The 22,371-nt window shown below is 44.7% G+C and overlaps 1 pseudogene; it reads right to left on the reverse strand.

The window, feature by feature from the left end:
- Positions 1-14,658: 14,658 nt before the first annotated feature.
- LOC131825508 (small ribosomal subunit protein eS24-like) lies at positions 14,659-22,368 on the reverse strand (annotated as a pseudogene).
- Positions 22,369-22,371: the final 3 nt, after the last annotated feature.

Here is a 22,371-nt window from a genome sequence, read left to right on the forward strand (position 1 = left end):
CTGTTGCTTCCTCGACTCCTGTTTAGAATGAAACTGGGGATTAAACAGATTAAATCACCTTTAAATAAGCTGTTGATGAAATGCAAATATATTTCCCCAATTTACCTAGAAACTAACCAGATAAGAAAACTTAATACAATGACTGTATTTTGTTGGGAGTCAAGTTATCCCCGGAAATATGAGAAAGGATAAAGTGATGATGGAAATAATTTGTATCCTGAAATCATTTTTAGCAGAGAAGAACTAAAGACCATTTTAATAAGCAGTGGTTAGAAGCAGTGGGCCAAAATTCTAATTTATTTTGGTATTACACTCAAGTATGTTTTATATACTAATCAAGACATTAAAGGCCAAGGATGCCTCCCTGCCAGGCTCCCAGTAGGCTGAGGGGTGCAAGTTTCCCAAGGCTCTAGGGGAGCACCATTGTCCTGAGAGCCCCAGCCTCCGTCAGAGCCTTCTAAGGCCGCCTGGATGCCAGTCTGGCCACGGACAGTCTTGGCTCCCACGAAGTAGATGTCTATTTCACCTTCGGGAAGCCGAGATTCAGCCCTAGACTCATCTGACACTGCCCTACACCCTACCTCCCCCCAACCCCCCACCTCACAAGCCCGCAACACACAATCTGCTTGGGGCGACTCTCTCTCTTTCTCTCTCTCTGCTTGGGGCGCCCTGCAGCCTTTCCAAACTGGTCTTGATTCCTTCCAGACTGCCCAGAGGCTGGGAACGAGGTTGGGCGTTGGACCTGGAGAGGATGACCGAACCCCACGCCCTGGAATCCACTAACCCGCCCCGCAGTGCCGGGGAGGGTGGGGGGGTGGGGGTTCTGCAGCCACAAAACAAAACCGAATTCTTTTTTTTTTTTTTTTTTTTTTCAAAACCGAATTCTTGAGTGCACCGTCACTTCCGGTTTTTGCCCCCAGGAGGAAAGGAGGACCGGGGCGTCCAGGCTCCACGGTAACCACTAGGGGGTGCGCGTGGTCCAGGTCAGAGACGCTCGAACTATCTCAGAGGGCGCCGCCCGGAGAGCACACCGTCGGGGACCAAGTGCTTGCTGTTACCCGAGCTGGTGCTAAGTTTGAGGGTAAGTGCTGTTCAGGAGGCGATAAGAAACCTAGGTGATGGGGCGCCTGGGTGGCTCAGTGGGTTAAAGCCTCTGCCTTCGGCTCAGGTCATGATCCCAGGGTCCGGGAATCGAGCCCCACGTTGGGCTCTCTGCTCAGTGGGGAGCCTGCTTCCCCTCTCTCTCTGCCTACTTGTGATCTCTGTCTGTCAAATAAATAAATAAAATCTTAAAACAAAAGAAAGAAAGAAAGAAAGAAAGAAAGAAAGAAAGAAAGAAAAGAAACCTAGGTGAAATGTGGGCTTTCAGTGACCGCGTGGCTGTGAGCAATTGTCTTAGCCTCTCTGAATGTCAGGGTTTTTTTTTTCCAGCAACCACACAGGAATGATGGGAATGCAGTCTTCAGTGGGTTTTTGTGTGTCTGAAGGAAGCAAATGGTGATGAGGGTCCCTGAACGTTACTACTGTAAGCAGTAGACCAGGAGCTGATGTAGCCAGGCCCAGGGGCAGCTGGAACCCAGTCAGTAGCTAGGGGAGATGGGCACCTCTACCTCCTTCCAGAGCTAACATCCTGATTTGGATCTGCACTAGACCGGAACCCTAGACGGCTAGGGACTGTATCCTGTTTACCATTCATTCACTCATTCATTCAATAAGTACCATGGAGTCCTTGCACGATATCAGGCATTATGCCAGAAGCCAGGGACCAGTATGAACAGTCAGAAACTGTCCCCAAGAAGATGCTGTCATAGAACCAACAAGCAAACATTCCTTTGAGGATACTGACATTACTCAGCTACATGACTGGGGATAATTACAAGTCTCTAAGGAAGTGATATCTGAGCTGAGGTATTTGGGCTAAAAGGAGGGGAGCAAAGACAGAAGGAGTGTTCTAGTCAGAGGAAACAAAACGGGCAAAAGTCCTGAGGGGACTGGGAACCAAAGAACCAAAAAAGGTCATTGTGATTGGAGAGCAGTGACGTGTGGAAGCATGGTATAAGGTGAGCCCAAGCTGCAGGGAGAGGTGGGTAGGACTTTGTACCCTGATGTGAATCGAATCTAAGAGTACCCAGCAACTTCTGAGAGGTTTAAGGGCAAGGGCAGGACTGTATTTGGAAAAGGTCCCTGTATCCCAAGTGCAGGGCACGGGGTATTACCCTGTGTGGAGCTGGGATTTGCTACATACTTGTCAAATGAATAAATACCTAAGATCACTGTTGAAATTCTGGAATTTGATATCTTGAATGCAAAAAATCATTTTAAAAACCTGGAAAAGGGTGCCTGGGTGGCTCAGTTGGTTGGTTGACTGCCTTTGGCTCAGGTCATGGTCCAGGAGTCCTGGGATCAAGTTCTGCATCTGGCTCTCAGCTCCATGGGAAGTCTACTTCTCCCTCTGACCTTCTCCCCTTTCATGCTTTCTCTCACTCTCTCTCTCAAATGGATAAGTAAAATCTTGAGAGAAAAAAAAGACTGGAAAAACAGGGGCGCCTGGGTGGCTCAGTGGTTAAGCCGCTGCCTTCGGCTCAGGTCATGATCTCAGGGTCCTGGGATCCAGTCCCGCATCGGGCTCTCTGCTCAGCAGGGAGCCTGCTTCCCTTCCTCTCTCTCTGCCTGCCTCTCTGTCTACTTGTAATCTCTGTCTGTCAAATAAATAAATAAAATCTTTAAAAAAAAAAAAAAAAAAAAATAGAATGATTTTAGATTTACAGAAAAACTGAGAAGATAATAGAGTTCCTGCTCCCATATACTCTGTCCCTACTTTCCTTTATTACTAACATATTACATTACTAGTATAGTACACTTTGTTACAATTAATAAGCCAATATTGATACATTATCATTACAAAAGTCCAAAATTTACTCAGATTTCCTTAGTTTTTACCTCATATCTTTTTTCTGTTCCAGCATCCCACCCAGGATACTACATAACATTTAGCTCTCATGTCTCAGGGTCCTTTTGACTGATAGTTTCTCAGATTTCCCTTGTATCTGATGATCCTGACAATTTTGAAGAGCATCCATGAGATATTTTATAAGTTACCCCTCTGTTGGGATTTGTCTGATGATTTTCTCATGACTAGACTGGATATTATTTTTTTTAAAAGATTTTATTTATTTATTTGACAGAGAGAGATCACAAGCAGGCAGAGAGGCAGGCAGAGAGAGAGGAGGAAGCAGGCTCCCTGCTGAGCAGAGAGCCTGATGCGGGACTCCATCCCAGGACCCCGAGATCATGACCTGAGCGAAAGGCAGCGGCTTAACCACTGAGCCACCCAGGCGCCCCTGGATATTATTTTTTGAATTTAATCAAGGTTATATATATACAAAGTTTTGGAAGTTTTTTTTAAGTCTAATAGATGTAAAAAGAAAACAGTAGTCCTCTGACCTGTCCCTCGTCCCAGAGTACAGGGTCCCAGAGTACCCTGTTTCAACTCTTCCTGCTATTTTCTGCTGTTGGCTGCCATATTTCTAAATCATATGTTGATCTTGCCTTTCTTGACTGACCGATTTAGACACCAGCTCCCGACTTCCTGTTCTTTATACCACATGAGAATTGTGTTCTTTTTCATTCCCTTCCTATATCCACCCACTAAGACTTTGTTCTGATGCCTTCTTCTGCCTTCCAGAACTCTTCTAACCTGTATAGACCCCATCAATGGGCTTTCTGCCCCCTTGTCTTCAGGATGGGTTTGATCAATGTGGGGCATAGGCGGGCAGTTAGCGGGGAGTAAGAGAGAAAAGGTATTTGTGCCCTTAGTTATCACATTAGGTTGTTGGGGGTGCTGCATGTCTGGCTGTGCTGTCAGAGACTCTCTCCAGTTTCTGAGAACAGCTCTCACCCCCTTGTGTCCTCAGGTCTGTATATTGGGAGGAGGGGAGAAGGGGTGGGTAATAGTCCCTCAAACTGGTACCGCACCTTCCTTTGTGGTTTCTTTTCACCATGCCCACAAAGCCTCTTTTATGAAATTCTCCTCCAATTACCCCATTTGAGAGTTGTTTCATTTTTTGAAATCCTGACTAATAATTTACCATTTGGTTAAACCAATATTCAGTGTTTATATTATTGTGATAGTAATTATGAAACGTTATTCACCTTAAAGGCAAGTAGTGTTTTATGATATTTCCTTTCTTGTTACAACTTTTTTTGGTTTGTGCATAGGTGTGTGTAGTTAGCATTTGCCTTTTTAATATAACCCTTGTTAAATTTTCCTGTACAACTCTCCACATGGTCAGAGACATTAGCCTTTCTTTCAGGATTTTTTTCAGGAGAATTTCCCCTGGAGTCCTCAGGCTCCTGTCCAGTCAGGGTTGGATGTTCTTCAGATCTGCTGCCCAGCTGTCCTTCCCTTTCCCTTTCTCTGGCGTTAGTATCCTATTTTCTGGATCTTTGGGGGTTTCCCACTCATCTTGTTTTTGTTTTTGTATTTTTAAGTTAGATGGGGGGTGGGGCAGACGGAGAGGTTGAGAGAGAATCTCAAGCAGACTCCCTCATAGAGGGAGAACAGAGTCAGACCTGGGCTCAATCTCATGATCCTGAGGTCATTACCTCAGCCGAAATCAAGTTGGATTCTTAACCTCCTGAGCCACCCAGGTGTCCCAGGCTTCTCACTCATTTTAGTGGGGCATATCCTTCTTTAGCTTCTTGAGAAAACATCTGCAGGTAAATTTTGTGAGACCTTGCATGTCTAAAAAATATCTTCATTAAACATCACAGTTGACTGATAATTTGACTCGGTAGTTGAATTTTATGTTGAAAGTAATTTTTCATTGGAATGGTGAAGGCATTCCTCTTCTACTTTTCAGCTCTGAGGTTGTGGTTTAGAAGGCTGATGGCATTTTTGTTTCTGGTCTTTTTTCAGTCTCTCTTTCCATTCTCTCTTTCAGCTTTTAAGCTGCTCTCTTCATTCTTGTTGTCCTGAAAGTTCACAGGGAAGAGTCTCTTCCTTCATCTCGGCCTTTCACTTTGGAGACACAGGTCCTCCCGCCACATTTCTTCATATCTTCCCCCACTCCTTTCCTCCGCTTACTCTTTTTTTTTTTTTTTTTTTTAAGATTTTATTTATTTATTTGACACAGAGAGAGAGAGAGAGAAATAGAGAGCACAAGCAGGGGGAGCAGCAGGCTAAGGATAGGGAGAAGCTGGCTTCCTTCTAAGCAGAAAGCCCAATGTGGGGCTCAACCCCAGGACCATGGGATCCTGACCTGATCAGGAGGCAGACAATTAATGGACTGAGATCCTCAGGTGCCTCTCTTCTGTTGGGTCCCCCAATAATGGGTCCATGGTCAAAGGAGCGATACTGATACAAAGCGAAGGTCAAGCAAAGCTTTATTTCACGCCAACCATCAAGAATCAAACTGACCATGGGGTGCCTGGGTGGCTCAGTGGGTTAAAGCCTCTGCCTCCAGCCCAGATCATGATTCCAGGGTCCTGGGATGGAGCCCCACATCAGGCTCTCTGCTCAGCAGGGAGGCTGCTTCCTCCTCTTTCTCTGCCTGCCTCTCTGCCTACTTCTGATCTGTCTGTCAAATTAAAAAATAAAAAGAATCAAACCAGGGGCGCCTGGGTGGCTCAGTGGTTAAGCCGCTGCCTTCGGCTCAGGTCATGATCTCGGGGTCCTGGGATCGAGTCCCGAATCGGGCTCTCTGCTCAGCAGGGAGCCTGCTTCCTCCTCCTCTCTCTCTCTCTGCCTGCCTCTCTGCCTACTTGTGATTTCTCTCTGTCAAATAAATAAATAAAATCTTTAAAAAAAAAAAGAATCAAACCGACCTTAAACAGACCAGTCGGGGCCACCCCTTACAGAGAGGGCGACCTCTCTCTTCTTTACAGAGTAGCTTTTAAGGGCAAAAGCCATGTGGTTGGGCCTGGCCAAGCACAGGTGACCAATGAGATTATAACACAGAAAAAACTGCACAGTCCTGCTAGGTCACACGTAAGTGACCAATTGAATTACTGTTTACCCTATAGTAGATATTTGAACTAGCCTATCACCTTGGTCAGAATTGGCGCCCAAAGGGCACCCAAAGGGCGGGGCCCATACTCCTTGGTAGCTAGGAGACAGTATGCGCCCCCACTGATTGAATACCTCCACCTGGCCTGACCCACCCTTGTATTTGGGCTTTGTTACCTGGGACTGGTTTCCAGGACTTGTTTTTAAGTAAGTTCCCTGAAGTGAGGGGGCAGGGTCAGGATGGAGCTGCTCTGGCTAAATAGCCCTTTACGTTGCTTTTTCTTTTTTTTTTTTTTCTTTTTTAAGATTTTATTTATTTATTTGACAGAGGGAGAGAGGTCACAAGTAGGTACAGAGGCAGGCGTGGGGTGGGGGAAGCAGGCTCCCTGCTGAGCAGAGAGCCTGATGCGGGGCTCGATCCCAGGACCCTAGGATCATGACCTGAGCCGAAGGTGGAGGTTTAACCCCCTGAGCCATGCAGGCCCCCCCTCCGCTTATTCTTTATGACAATCCTGAGTTGATTGATAGGTAGGCTAAGTTATCCTTCAATTTTCTTGTTGTTCCATGCTTTAGAACATTTCTTCAACTAGATCTCCAAAATCTAATGAGTTTTTATTTTGATTATTATATTTCTTAATATCCAAGAGCAGCTCTTTCTTATTTAGTGTTTGTCCCTGTGGCAGAACATTTTGTTCTTGCTTAAAAGAGGTAATTCCTTCTCTTATTTCTCTAAGGAATAGTTCTAAGGAATAGTTTTATTCAAGTTTTCTGGCTTTTTCCAAATGTCTTTTATGAATTTGTGAACTTTTAAAATGGCAGCAGCTTTTCCAGACTTCTTTAAAATTATTCTCTATCTTTTAAAAAAGATTTTATTTATTTGAGAGAGGAAAGAGAGAGCAGGAGCAGTGGGGTCGGGGAGTAGGTCGGTGGGGAAGAAGGGAGGAGCAGAGGGAGAGGGAGAAGCAGGCTTCCCACTGAGCAGGGAACCCAATGTGGGGCTTGATCCCAGGACCCAGAGATCATAGCCTGAGCTGAAGGCAGACTCTTAACTGACTGAGCCACCCAGGTGCCCCTAAAATTATTATTAAGGAAATGGGTGTGCTATGTCAGCAGGTTAGGATCAAACTGGGTAATCAATATCCAGAAACAAATAACCAAGACAGGTCACATATGTCAAGAGGAAAGAGACCCCACTAAGCTCCTCAGTGAGACAAGGTCAGTAAACAACATGGAGCAACTATGCAACTCAACCACTTTATTTCTCAAGTTATTGCATCTATAAATTTTAGCTCTCCATTTACCTTCTACTATCAGATTTTTAAAAAAATTTTTCCAGTGCCATCTAAAACCTAAATGACATATTGTGACATATACAAATTCAAAATCATAATGACTAGCATTTTAAAAAATATTTTATTTATTTATTTGACAGAGAGAGAGAGAGAGAACACAAGCAGGGGGAGCTGCAGCCAGAGGGAAAGGGAGAAGCAGGCTTCCCACTGAGCAGAGAGCCGGCAACCGCTGTGGGGCTCAATCCCAGGACCATGACCTGAGCCAAAAGCAGACGCTTAACCGCTTAACAGACTGAGCATTTTTAGATTCAATTGTTAATTCAGCAAGCATTTATTGAGTACCTACTGTTTTCCAGGCATTGTGCAAGGCTTTGGAATAGAACACGCTCAAGGTCACGAGGTCCCTGCCCTCAGGGAACTCATTCTCCAGAGCAGTACTTCACGCTTAGGAGAGCCTTCCGAGCCTTCCAGGCAGCCACCGAGAGCTCCACTTACAAGGTCAAGGATCTGAGGTTCACAAAGATTTCCCAACTTGCCTGAATGACACAGCCATCTGGAAACGATGTTGCCTCGTGAACTCCAATCTTCCTCTTCCAACTCTGTTTTAAAGGCTGGGGCATAAGAAGAAGCTAGAGATAATGAACCATGAAAAGAGGTTTCAGAGGGACAGGAAGAGAACCAAGAGGGAGTGGTCTTGGTTTGGGTTCTCCCAAGAAACAGAACCAATAAGATATAGAGAGGTATATATGAGAAGAGATTTATTATAGGATTTATTGTAGTCATGGAGGCAGAGAAGTCCCACAGTCCACTGTCTGCCCACTGGAGAATCGGGAAAGTTGGTTGTGTAATTAAGTCCAAGTCCAAAGGCCTGAAAAATGGGGGCTGATGATGTAAGTCCCAAAGCGATCTAGAAGTCTGGGACCAGGAATCGCAGTGTCTGAGGGCAAGAGAGGATGGATGTCTCATCTCAAGCAGAGAGAGAGAGCGAGAGGATTCCTCTTTCCCCTGCCCTTTGTTCCACTCAACCAGTTGGATAATGCCTCCCTGCACTGGGGAGGGCCACCTGCATTAGTCAATTCACCAATTAAAATGCTAAATTTTTTTGGAAATACCTTCACAGACACATCTAGAAACAATGTTTTACTAGCTATCTGGGCATCCCTTAACCCAGTTAAGTTGACACATAAAACTAACCATCACAGAAGCCAAGGGGGAAAAGAGTTTCAAAGTATTTGCTCAGGCCTTAGCTGCCCCAGTTTACATTTTAGCTGGAACTCGTTCAGGACAAATGGCGGGGAACAAGGGCTGCGGGTGCACTTGGGGAAAACGGGACAGAAAGGAAGGAAAAAACGCACAAAGCTCATTTTACAGTTGCAACGCTCATCTTCTCTACTCCTCTGGAATTCATGCCAGTGGGGCAAGAGCCTCACAGTTGAATAACTTGCACACCTAGAAGCAGCAGGCAGCAATGTAGAGCACGCCCTGACTGGGGTGAGGGTTGGGGGGGTGGCCAACAGGGGCCTCTCAGTTGTTAAAAAAAAAAAAAAAGCCCAGTATGCCCTGACTCTAGTCTCCCAAGCAGAGACCCTCAAGCAGGAAATGCTAGACCTAAATTTCGATAGAGATGGAGCAAGGGAGTGACAGATTGCAAAAACAGAAACAGAACAAGGCACTGAGCCAAGTGCATGAGCAAGGGAAGTCAGCCTCACAGCCGCAACAAAAGCATATGGAGAACCCCAGGGAGCCTACAAGCACCCACAGGACCAAGCCTCTTCCTGCTCTCAGGCAGCAGCTTCATAGTCCTGGAGGTGGAATCCCCTGCAGGTTAGCCTAGGCTAGGGGTGTGGAGGGCAGGGGCAGCCGGTGTCCAGGGGCAGCCGGTGTCCTGGGACAGCGGTGCACCCTCGCTTCTCTGGAGAGGTCAGACGATGACTTCCACTGGCCTTCCCCTGTGCACATAAATACATATATTTAAACTGGAAACCTAAAATAAATTCTTCCATTGCTGCTGGCTGCCATTATGTAATGTCTCACAATGCTTCCCTGGGACTCTCCAGGCGGTCTCATTTACTGCCTCGGTTGTGCTTCCAGCTTTGTTCATGACTTCCAAACTGCTTTCCATAAAATTGAGCCACATGTACATTGGCTACTCGCGACATAGTTTGTACCTTTAAAAGTATGTGTATACGGTTGTGAGGCCAATGTCGAGAGTGGTGTGCAAGGCCATAGATTGGAGTCCTTTTTTAAAAAAAGAGGTAACATTTCAAGCTCATTAAAAAAAAAAACTGTTTTTGAAACACTTTTAAATTTACAGAAAAGTTGCAAAAAGAGTTCAAAGAGTACCTGTATATGTTCCATCCAGCTTCCCCTAACCTTTTATGTAACCTTTTGTATAACCATAGCCCAATTATAGAAACCAGAAACAGCATTAATATAATACTACTGAGTACTCTATAGACGTCATTGGAATTTCACCATGCTCCCTACAAATAATGTCCCGTTTTTTAAATAAAAATTTTTTAATTTTAGAATTGTCTTAAATTCACAGAAAAACTGAAAAGATAGTCCTGAGTTCCCATGCCAGTTTCTGCTTCTGTCAACATTTTATATTAGTCTAAGGGCCTATTCAGCCAGAGCAACCCCACCCCGGTTGAACTGTCCTTTTGCTTTAACGCTTAAATTGACCTTGCCCCCGCCCCCCCAAGGGGAACTTACTTAAAAGCAAGTCTGGGAAACCAGTCCCATGTAACAAAGTCCAAATACAAGGGTGGGTCAGACCAGGTGGAGGTATTCAATCAGTGGGGGCGCATACTGTCTCCTAGCTACCAAGGAGTATGGGCCCCTGCCCTTTGCCGGGGAGGGGGGGGGGATACTAGCACACCAATCCTAACCAAGGTGTGATAGGCTGGTTCAAATGTCTACTAGGGTAAATTGTAAATCAGTTGGTCGCCTAGCATCACTGTGGAGTTTCCTGTGTGTGTTACAATCTCATTGGCCACCTGTGTGTGGCCAGGCCCAACCACATGGCCTTTGCTCTATAAAAGTTAGTCTGGAAAGCAGGGAGGGGTCGTCCTCTCTGTAGGGGCGGCCCCAACTGGTATGTTTGACGGTCTGTTTGATTCCTGATGCCTGGCGCGAAATAAAGCTTTGCTTAACCTTCGCTTTGTATCAGTCTCGCTCCTTTAATGACACTCCTTTAATTATGGACCTATTATTGGGGTACCCAATTTGGGGGGGACCCAACATTAGTATGGTATAGGGGCACCTGGGTGGCTCAGTGGGTTAAGCCTCTGCCATTAGCTCAGGTCATGATCTCAGGGTCCTGGGATCGAGCCCTGCATCGGGCTCTCTGCTCCGCGGGGACCCTGCTTCTCCCCAACCCTGTACCACCACCATCCCCCGCCCCAACTGCCTTGCTGTCTGCTTGTGATCTCTGTCAAATAAATAAATTAAATCTTTTAAAAAATTTATTAGTATGGTATATTTACCACAATGAATGACTCCGTAGTGATACGTTATTATTAATAAATGCCCATACTTTATTCAGGCTTTTTTCTTTTTTTTCTCTCATGCCACTTTTCTATCTCAGGATCCTATCCAGGATACCACATCTTATTTAGTTGTAATCCTCCCGAGAAGCTTCTCGACAGGACAGTTTCCCCAACTTTCCTTGTTTCTGATGACGTTGGCAGTTTTGAGCACTGACGGGGATTTTGTAGGCTGAACCTCAAATGTAATCTGTCTGATGGTTTTCCCATGAGTAGATGGGGTTATGGGTTTTTGAGAGGAAGACCACAGAGTTGAAGTGTCATCCTTGTCACAGGTTACCAACGGTCCACTAACGTCCTATTTCTGGTCCAGGGATCTATTCAGAATTCTGCAGTGCATTTAATTGTCACGTCTCCTTAGTCTCTGAAAGTTCTTCAGTTTTTCATAACCTTGACACACCTGAAGAGTATTCAAAAATGTCCCTTAATTTGGATTTATCTATTGTTTTTTTCAAGAATGGATTCACATTAGGAAATTTTAGTAAGAATGCCAGACAAATGATGTTGTGTATCATACCGGGGGCACGTGGTGTCACCATGATCTTATTTTACTTCTTTTTTTTTATAAAGATTTTATTTATTGTCAGAGAGAGAGAGCATATAGCAGGAGGAGCAGCAGGAAGAGGGAGAAACAAGCTCCCCATTGAGCAGGGAGCCCAGCTCAGGACTTGATCCCAGGACCCTGGGATCATGACCTAAGCCAAAGGCAGCTACTTAACCGAATGAGCCACCCAGGTGTTCCTCCTTTTTTTTAAGTAAGCTCTACACCCAATGTGGGCCTGAACTCATGACCCCGAGATCAAGAGTCACACACTCTACTGACTGAGCCAATCAGGTGTCCCTCTTACTTTACTTTCGATCACTTGGTTAAGATGATGTCTGCCAGGTGTCTCCACTGTAAGTTAACTATCTTTTCTTTGTAATTTCTTGGTGATGATACTTTTATTTTTATTTTTTAAAACATTTTATTTATTTATTTGAGAGAGACTGAGATAGCATTAGAGAGAAAGAGAGAGATAGCAAACATGAGTAGGGAGCAGAGGGGAGGAGGAAGCAGGGTCCCCGCTGAGCAGAGAGCCCGATGTGGGGCTTGATTCCAGGATCCTGGGATCATGACCTGAGCTGAAGGCAGATGCTCAGCCGAGCCACCCAGGTACCCGGTGATGTTACTTTTACATGACACAAATATCTTGTTACCCTCTAATGTTTGCTAGCTAATTTTAGCATCCATGAGTGGATCTTGCATGCACCAATCATTACTATGATGTTCTAAGTACTGATTTTTCGATTTCCCTCATTCCTTGTACAATTTGTTAATTGAAATTCCCCTGTCTCTTCTCCCCCATTAATTTATTTATTCAGTTATTTAATTCACAAACATGGGCTAATATTTATTTTATGAGCTCATTTTATATTTTCCCTGTTCTAGTGCTAGCTAGACTCAATAATTTCTTCAAGAATTTCTGGTTCTGGGGCACCTGGGTGGCTCAGTGGGTTAAAGCCTCTGCCTTCAGTTCAGGTCATGATCTCAGGGTCATTATCTCAGGGTCATGGGATCGAGCCCCACATCGGGCTCTCTGCTCAGCAGGGAGCCTGCTTCCTCTCTCTCTCTCCTGCCTCTCTGCCTACTTGTGATCTCTCTCTGTCAAATAAATAAATAAAATCTTTAAAAAAAAAGAATTTCTGTTTTTTTTTAGCAGAGAATCATCTTTTGAAACCAAGATTTGGATAGTAGCAGTCAGTGCCCATTGCTACGGGGGCTTCATTGTGTCTAGGCATTCTCATCAAACAGAGCTAGGAAATATATCCGTGTATACTAGCACAGATACATGCATCCACCTAAATTTATTTATTTATTTTTATTTTTTTAAAGATTTTATTTATTTATTTGACAGAGAGAAATCACAAGTACACTGAGAGGCAGGCAGAGAGAGAGAGAAGGAAGCAGGCTCCCTGCTGAGCAGAGAGCCCGATGCGGGACTCGATCCCAGGACCCTGAGATCATGACCCGAGCCGAAGGCAGAGGTTTTAACCCACTGAGCCACCCAGCTGTCCCTAAATTTATTTATTTTTTTAAAAGATTTATTTATTTATTTATTTATTTGACAGACAGAGATCATAAATAGGCAGAGAGGCAAGCAGAGAGAGAGGGGGAAGCAGGCTCCCCACTGAGTGGGGAGCACAATGTGGGGCTCCATCCCAGGACCCTGAGATCATGACCCCAGCTGAAGGCAGAGGTTTTAACCCACTGAGCCACCCAGCTGTCCCTAAATTTATTTTTTTATCCGTATATACTCAGGGGTTCTCCAGGGCACCTTTTATGACTGCCATGCCTAATAGTACAGGTTAATGGAAAATTAAAGCCACCAAGCAAAGCAGGTACAATTAAGTACCTAGAGTCACTGGGAATTAAGGTTTAGGTTATTCCAACCAGCTAGGGTTTTGGGTGAGGGGAAGGACATAGTGAATGTGTAGTGAAGAAGAAGGTCATCTATCTCATAGATATCAGTAACAGCCTTATGACCAATTACAGAAACATTCTTATTTGCTTGTCATACAGATGGGTTTATTTGTATATGCTAACCATTTTCTTCTTCTTTCTCCTTCTTCCCATTTTTATTTTGCATACAAATTGTAGAAGCTAACTTTACAGTATAGATTTTTAGGTCACAGACTATTTAGTGGGATGATGACTGAATTTAAGGGCTAATTAACATAGTGAAGGATACAATCACTGTTGGTTAGGACCGGTTCCTCATTTGGCAGACAGGATGCAAATGTCTTCATTTCTAAGATTAAAAAGTTGTATCTTGTTAGGTGGAATTACAGAGAGGTTTTGTTATATGAGAGCTCAAATGTGTATAATTGTGGAAGGTTAGTAGACAAAGGGGTGGACTCTGCCAGTTATCCGTTGTTTGTCCCTCAAATACAAATTCATCCTTCATTATCTGGGATGCAAAAGTGAAGCTGGTTTATTTAAATATTTTCCTTTGTCAGTGAGCACCATGTTGAATTTTGTCAGTAGAGGGCAATGGAGAGACACGGCTGGAGAAAGGCGGAGAAGCCGCCCTGGTCCCCTTCAGGTAGGCTCCAGCATCGGTGCTGCAGGCAGCTTTTCTAGGGTTCAGCTCCTGCTGTAGACAGCTTCCCCAATACCAGATTCTAGCTGCTGGCTCCTGCAGTACCCAGCATCCAGAAGCACCAGTGTCTGGCGGTTTTCCTTGGCTCCTTTTTTGGGCAGTTACCTAATAAGAGTGCCTCCCGGGAGACACCTCCCTGTGAACAGTTTTCCTGGAAGCACAGGGAGTGTATTTCTGGCAAGTTCTGATAGTATGGCCCTGCAATGACTTCTCTGCTAGTCAGTGAGCCATGGCCGTGCCCTTTGCAACTCCGTCTAGATCTCTGCCGTGGAGGAGGGAGTCTTTTCCTGGCTTGTCTCTCTCAGTCTCAGGCAGTGGCTGCTCCTTTCTATATGCTCTTCCCATACTCTTCAGAGCTCTTGCTACTTCTCACTAGCCAGTCACTCATATCTCCAATCCCTTGTTATATTTAATAATTCTTTTTATTAAACTTTCTCTGTTCAAATGACTGTGGTTTCTGTCTCCTAATTGGACCCAGACCAGTCTGCACATAAAACGGTTTCAGAATTGCTAACTCATTCCCCTGTGAGACCCACAGAAAGGAACAAATTTACTGACGAAATTACAATCTCTGTGTACAGTCCTTCCATAGTTAGCTTTTTTTTTTTTTCAAACAACCAGACACATTAACGTTCTTGGTTTATTAATCCTCTCGTGAAAACTCTGCACGGTCACCACAGATAAAGCCACAGCAGCATCCTTACTCCTTCTGTTGTCCAATCTCCAGCTCGCTTTTTGCTAGCACCAGCAGTGGCTTTTGTAGTCCCCCTGACTTTCTTCATTCTGTTCTTTTGTTCCTTTCACTGTTTTCTTGACATCTTTTTCTTCTCCTACTGGCCTTGCCTCGCAAGTCTATGTTTGGGTTCATTTTTCTTTGCATAGTCCAAGGAATCCTAAGTTATGCCAAAGTCAGTTGTCTTGCCACCACCAAAATGGGTTCCGAATCCAAATCCAAATATGACATCTGGTGTGGTCTTGTACATTTTGGCTAGTTTCGCGAATTTCTGTCTTAGGTACTGTTGCTTTTCCGGGGTAGAGGACATCAATGACCATCTGTTTCTGCTGAAGTGGTCGGTTGGTCATGAACTTCCTGGTCTGGATACTAGCTGTGTCGTTTGTGATGGCAGCCGAGCTTCAAGCAGCTGGGGAAGAAAAGAGCATAGCTGTCTTATAGTGTCCAAAATATCATTTTTTAGTTATTTAGGTTAGATGTTAGATGTTTCCTGTCCTATTCCCTCCAGGATGGTTATATGCTTCCCCCCCCCCCATCTCCGCCACTCCAGATTCAGGGATCTGAACCCAACTCCCTTTCCATCAGCTGAGGGCAACAGAGGCCATCGCCTGTCCCTTTGGAACAGCGCTCACCCATCTCTCAGGACCAACTGACTCATGTTCAACAGCTGTTCACAAGGAACCCTTCTCCACTTCACCTTCTAAGTTCTCCTTTGAATCTTTGCAACTAACACCAAGATCTGCACCTGTGGCAGCTCCGCCCTGGTCTGCACCCTCAGCTTCAAAGCTCACTGTAGCAGCCCTCCTGCTCCTTGCAGCATAGCATCCTCGGGGTAGGGCTTGGGGGGAACCACGGCGGCCCCCCCAAGGGAAACCACTGTGCCCCCACCCCTGCCTGCTCCCATCCCTCTCGTGGGTGTCACCGACTGCCAGCAACGGCCGGGTAGGGGCCCCACGCTCCAGCCTCATCACTTTCAGGGCCAGTTGATTCGACAGGTGAGTTGTTAACACACTCCTTGGCAGATTCCGACTTCCATGGCCATATTCTTTATTTGTAATACATTTAGGTTCCTTATTGTTGGTGTTCCATATGGGGTTCTTTTCTCATCCTGGTTGATTTGAATGATTTATTTATTCTGGGAGTATGTAAACCATTACCCTGGTTCTACGAGTCACAGCTGTGTGGAAGGGCTTGCATATACTCAGGGGAGTGTTGCGGTCGCCTCATTTCTAGTACCTGTTTCCATTCCCTCCTTCTTCATGTCCCATTTCTGTCCATCCCCCTTCTATAAACAACTACTCTTTTTTAGCTTCTGGTTTAGCCTTTCTTTTTATTTTATTTTATTTTATATTCTTTTTTTAAAAAATTAATTTATTTATTTTCAGAAAAACAGTATTCATTATTTTTTCACCACACCCAGTGCTCCATGCAATCTGTGCCCTCTATAATACCCACCACCTGGTACCCCAACCTCCCACCCCCCTGGTTTAGCCTTTCTTTTGTCAGTTGATATGTGGGGGCCCATAAAAGAGTTTTGGGGTTTTTTTTGTTTTTGTTTTTTGTTTTTGTTTTTTTTCAAGATCATATTTATTTGACAGAGAGAGAGCGAGAGCATGGGGAATGGGAGAGGGAGAACAGATTCTCCACGGAGTGGGGAGCCTGAGGTGGGGCTGGATCCCAGGACCCTGGGATCTTCTGCCCTGAGCAGAAGGCAGATGCTTAACCAACTGAGCCACCCAGGCGCCCCCCCAAAGATTAGCCTTAAGCCTTCTTAGAAGGCAAGGACTCAGGCTCATAGCCCTCCTGCCTCTGCTCTCTATGGAGCCGGGGGTGAGCCCATTCAAAAGCTTGATAAAAAGAAATATTTGCTGTCGTTGATCACTGAAGGTCATGCTGTAGGGAAAACTGGTCATGTCTATTAAAACAAAACATGAATAATTTCTTATTTCTTCTTCACGGGCATTTCAATGAATATTGAACCTCAGGAAAAAAATCATATTTGCACATAGGTAAATATGGACACACTTGTTTTCTGTCATGTTGTTTTTAACGGTGAAAAGAAAAAAAAATAATCAGAAACAATCTAATGTCTGTTAATAGAGAAATAGCTAGAAACATACACAGAATAGCCAATCTGGCATCCCATACAGTTCAACAGTTTTATTCTTTTATTTTTTAAAAAATATTTTACTTATTTATTTATTTGACAGAGAGAGAGAGATCACAAGTAGGCAGAGCAGCAGGCAGAGAGAGAAGGGGAAGCAGGCTCCCAGCTGAGCAGAGAGCCTGATGCGGGGCTCGATCCCAGGACCCTGAGATCACGACCTGAGCCAAAAGCAGAGGCCCAACCTGCTGAGCCACCCAGGCACCCCAGGGCTGTTTGTTTTAATAATTCAGAGTTATGGAGAGCTTAGAATTAAAGCTCTCAGTCATGTTTATGAGTGGGTGGATAGAAAGCTAGTTATAGAATGATAGATATGGAATAATGCAACTTATGAAAAATCAAGAAATAAAACAATGCCACATATTTTATAGATATACATGTGGGATATATATCTATGTGAGATATATATGTGATATATAGATAGGTCTATAGATACAGCTATCTGTAAGAGAAAGGTTTGGAAGCATGTATGTCAAACTGAAAAAATGATTTCATTTAGCAGGGTCTGGCTGGAACAGTGGATACTGGAGATTTGGGGTGGGGGTGGATTTCAAAAAGAATTTTTATCTGCAATATGTTTGATTTTTAAGTATTCGTGTGTTATTTGTATAATATTCTTTTTTTTAAGATTTTATTTATTCATTTGACACAGAGAGAGATCACAAGTAGGCAGAGAGGCCGGCAGAGAGAGAGAGAGAGAGAGAAGCAGGCTCCCCGCTGAGCAGAGAGCATGATGCGGGGCTTGATCACAGGACCCTGAGACCATGACCTAAGCTGAAAGCAGAGGTTTAACCTACTGAGCCACCCAGGCACCCCTATAATATATATATATATATATATATATATATATATATATATATATATATATTTTTTTTTTTTTTTTTTTTGCTTTGTTTTGTTTTAAGATTTTATTTATTTTTTTGACACAGACTAATTGTCAGAGAGGCAGGCAGCGAAAGAGGGAGAAACAGGCTCCCTGCCGAGCAGACAGCCTGATGTGGGGCTGGATCCCAGGAGCCTGAGACCATGACCTGAGCTGAAGGCAGAGGCCTAACACTCTGAGCCCTCCAGGCGCCCACCCCTATAATATTCTTTAAAGCTAAAATGGACATACAAAACAATGACTGCATTAATTAAATCTCACAATCCTCAGAAAGAGACTGCAACCTATTGGAGATGCTAGGTAACACCCTCAAACACTTAGTATCTGCCCTTCCTGGAGAAGATTCCAGAAATGACACTTCTCCCTCTCCTATTAAAAGGAAGACTCCTTTCCTAAACGTTGTCTGCTGTGAAGGCTTGCTGTCTGTTACTAAAAGTAATACAAGTAACACAGTAACAGTGAAAGACCCCTCCCCTAGAAGATAGATGGGATAACTAACCGCTTGTTTGCTTTTCTGTGAACCGCTGGCTTTTAGGCGTAAATTAGGTTATTGCTCTTTTGCCCTTCTGTAACTGCTTGGCTTATAGAAATAATAGAAGACGCCATGATAGCACTCCTACCTTCCCCCTTCTTGTTCCCCCTCCCTGCCTCTCTCCTCCCGCGCGTGGGCCCTCAGAACCAATCAGCTTGTTCCCCCTTCCCGCCTCTCTCTTTGCGCGCGTGGGTCCCCAAAGCCAATCAGCAAACTCCACTAAGGCCTTTTTCAAAAGTTCTAACTGTCAACCAATCAGTTGCGCCCCACCCAAAACTTGTTTGTACCTGTCTATAAAAACCCGGCACCACCCCAGCCGGGTGTGCTCAGCTAGCAGGAGCTGCTGACCACCCGCAGGCGCGCGCTGACCACCCGCAGGCGCGCGCTGACCACCCGCAGGCGCGCGCTGACCACCCGCAGGCGCGCGCTGACCACCCGCAGGCGCCTGCGTAACAATAAAGAACCTCTTGCTGATTGCATCCAGTGGCAGTGTTGGATTCTTGGGTAAGGGGATCCGCGGGTCTTTCAACAGCACCTGGATTTACAGCGAGCATTGTACATCCACTCCCTGCCCTCTACAGCTCATATTGGACCAGTTCTGCTCTAACACAGTAGATCACTGACCATAAACCCCAGCATACACTCTACTTTGATTCTTTTCTTTTTTTTTTAAGGTTTATTTATTTATTTTTTATTATATTTTTTTAAGATTTTATATATTTATTTGACAGAGAGAGAGAGTATACGCATGCAGAGCAGCAGACAGAGAGAGAGAGAGAAGCAGACCCTCTGCAGAGCAGGGACCCCAATGTGGGGCTTGATCTCAGGACCCTGGGATCCTGACCTGAGCTGAAGGCAGCCGCTTAACTGACTGAGCCACCCAGGTGCCCCTGATTATTTTCTTTGCTGAGGTGTAGGATGGATATTCAACCTAAGGAAAGCAGTTAATGGCTAAGGACAGAGTCCAGGTATCCTCAGACATTTGCTTTCTCTTCAAACCATCTGATGACTGAGAAAATCAACATTCCCACATCAAGGTGGTTAAATTTATTATGAAAGGTAAAGAGAATATAAAATACCTTCAAGTGTGTAAATTATTTTCCACTGGGGGGAAATAAAAAATAAAACTGAAGTCTTACCCTTACTACTCTAATAATAATAATAAAAAAGATTAGAATGATAATGAGCCAGAAAGCTGACTAAGCCACTAATCAAACACAGAGACACAAATACAATTAGTGTTTGGGGCAAGTGCTCTGAGGAGTCTGGGCTTAATCCTGAGATATCCAGAGGCTTGGCATGGGGGCCCCCATCCCCACCGGACACAAAAAGGCACTTCCTGCTACCGCTCTCTGTTTTTTGTGTAGTTTGAGTTAAGACCATGCAAAATAAACAACATAATTTTGTCTAGGTGTCACATTCCCTTCTGGGAGGAAATTACTACACTTGTTTTGTAGCTCCTCTGTTTGGAGTATATTTCTTGTTTTTAAATTTTTAAATCCCCTAGGCCCTTTCCCACTTTTTAGGAAAATTACTTATGTTTTCTAACTTTGTAGACTCGAAATTCATACCTTTTGAAAGTCTCTCTTTGAGGAAATTTGCACAAACAGCAAAGAAATTTGGCTGAGATTCAACTTCTCCTCATCGAATGCATATCACGTGTGCACCTGGAATCATGTTTTATACAGTAAAAAAGGCACGTTATAAAGCAGTATGTGTAGGATACTACTACCAGGGCAGACCACATGCGTCCTCAAATACAGAATGTCTGGAAGGACAGTAACATCTCACAGTGGTGAGATTGATGATGATTGATTTCTTCTTTTTACTTTCCTATATTGTTTGCATTTTAAATATTGAGAACGTGTCCTTTTCATAATAAAAAGAACATTTTGATCTTGAAACAGCAACAAAAGGTGAGGAAGGGATAAAAATAACTGGAACAGAAGGAAATGCAAACAGAAACGATAAAATGCATTGGGACTGAGGCTGGCACTCCAAATCCTCACATCTCGCTTGCTGTCCAGCTCCATGTTCATCTCCCTGCCATGCCGTCATCCCTTCTGGCCTGCAGCCCTCCGGAAGGCTCCTGTCTGGTCCCTCCTGCCTACCTTCTTGCCTTTCAGTCATCCACTCTGTACAGAACAGCCAGAGTGATGTTCCTAAAGCGACAATCAGATCTGTATTTCCAACCACTTAAAAACTTTAGTGGCTCCTAGTCATACTGAGATAAAAACCCAATCTCCTTGCCTTTTCCGGTCCTTGCTGCTTCTTCTCCTGCCCGTTTACCTTTTGCTCCCTTTGTGGATATTTCCAGGAACACTCTTTCCTGCCCCAGGGCCTTTGCATTTGTTATTCCTTATGCTCAGATAGCTCTTCCCTCAGTTCCTCATCAGCCCCTGTTCCTCAGAGTCTCCAGGGATGCGGGTCAGGAATCTGCATTTTAAAATATGTACTTTAGGTCATCTTTGTGCAAACTCAGGTTTGAGAGACCCTATTTTAAAGCCTGGTGGTGGGTATTAAGGAGGGCACGGGTTGCATGGAACACTGGGTGTTATACACAAACAATGAATCATGGAACACTATATCAAAAACTAATGATGTACTGTATGGTGACTAACATAACCTAATAAAAAAATGAAAAATAAAAAAAATAAAGCACTGACTTTTGATGAGTATTCAGGTGTGGGTGGCAGGGGCCACAGATTTCATGAACAAACTTCTGATACCTGGATTATTCTCCCTCAGACCCCTGTGAGGCCACGTGTATCCTCTGGGCTGAGATGTTTTTTAAAAATGACCAAGTTGGGTGCCTGGGTGGCTCAGTGGGTTAAGCCTCTGCCTTCACCTCAGGTCATGGTTCCAGGGTCCTGGGATCCAGCCTCGCATCAGGCTCTCTGCTCTGCAGGGAGCCTGCTTCCCTCCTCTTTCTCTCTCTGCCTGCTGTTCTGCCTACTTGTGCTCTCTGTCAAGTAAATTAAAAAAAAAAGACCAAGTTGTGGGGACGCCTGGGGGGCTCAGGTGGTTGAGCATCTTTTGGGTTACATCATGATTTCAGGGTCGTGAGATCAAGTCCTGCACTGGGCTTCATGCTTAGCAGGGGGTCTGCTTGAGATTCTCTCCCTCTTCCTCCGCACCCCACCCCGATGTGCATGGGTGAGCACGTACTCTCTCTCTAAAATAAATTTTTAAGAAAAAAAGAAAAAGAACCTAGGTGTGTCAGCTCACAGAATGATGGGACTTTAGTGTCTAGACGCTTTTCTACCAAAGGTAACAATGGCTAAAATTTCAGCTAAGATTTTTTAGTGGTGACTGTTTCTTTTTCATCTATTGGTAAATTAAGCATAAAATACTTACAACAGATTAGCCCTTCCTCTGAGGTGGAGTTTGTAGACTGACCCAGGAAGAATTCTGAAGCAGTTATATTCCGGCTTCTGTCTTGGAGTTTTACCACCAAACCTGAGAACTGTTACAGTCTGGAGGGTGCTATGGGACAAAGAGATGATGCGGTGGCCCAGGGTGGGGAGGGTGGAGGTGGGTGGTGAGCAGGGGGTTTTGGAAGGTACTGGAAATGTTAAGCAAACACTCTTGGAGCTTATGCTTAGGGCAAGTTCCTATGCTAGGCATAGGTAGGTGGAGGAGGCCAGCACAAGACACACCCAGGTCTACCCAACCTGCCCACCAGGGCTCAGGCACCCTCAGAGAAGCTTGTCTCAGTGCAAAATGGCTAAGGCAGTTTTGTTTTTTGTTCTTTTTGGGAAATTTACCTAGTCCCACCTGGTGGGCATAAATAGAAGTCAGAACTTTACAAGGGGGCTGTGGCAGGAAAAGCAACAGAGAGTCATTAATTTTTGTTGGCTTCTCCCAGGTTTCCTTTCAGGAACGCTCCTGCACTCCCTGTGCTTCTGGGGAGCTTCCAGTCAAGGTGGCCCCATCTCTCTCACCCCAGGAGCTGGACCAATCCCAGTCCTCCCTGGGTCTTCTTGCCAGAATCTAGGGGGCAGGAGTTCCTTCTGCTGGGCTTGCTGAACTGGTCAAAGATGAGCCTTGTGCTGTGCAGTTCCATCATGCC

This window comes from Mustela lutreola, chromosome 2 (assembly GCF_030435805.1).
Source record: "Mustela lutreola isolate mMusLut2 chromosome 2, mMusLut2.pri, whole genome shotgun sequence".
In the NCBI taxonomy this organism is placed as follows: domain Eukaryota; kingdom Metazoa; phylum Chordata; class Mammalia; order Carnivora; family Mustelidae; genus Mustela; species Mustela lutreola.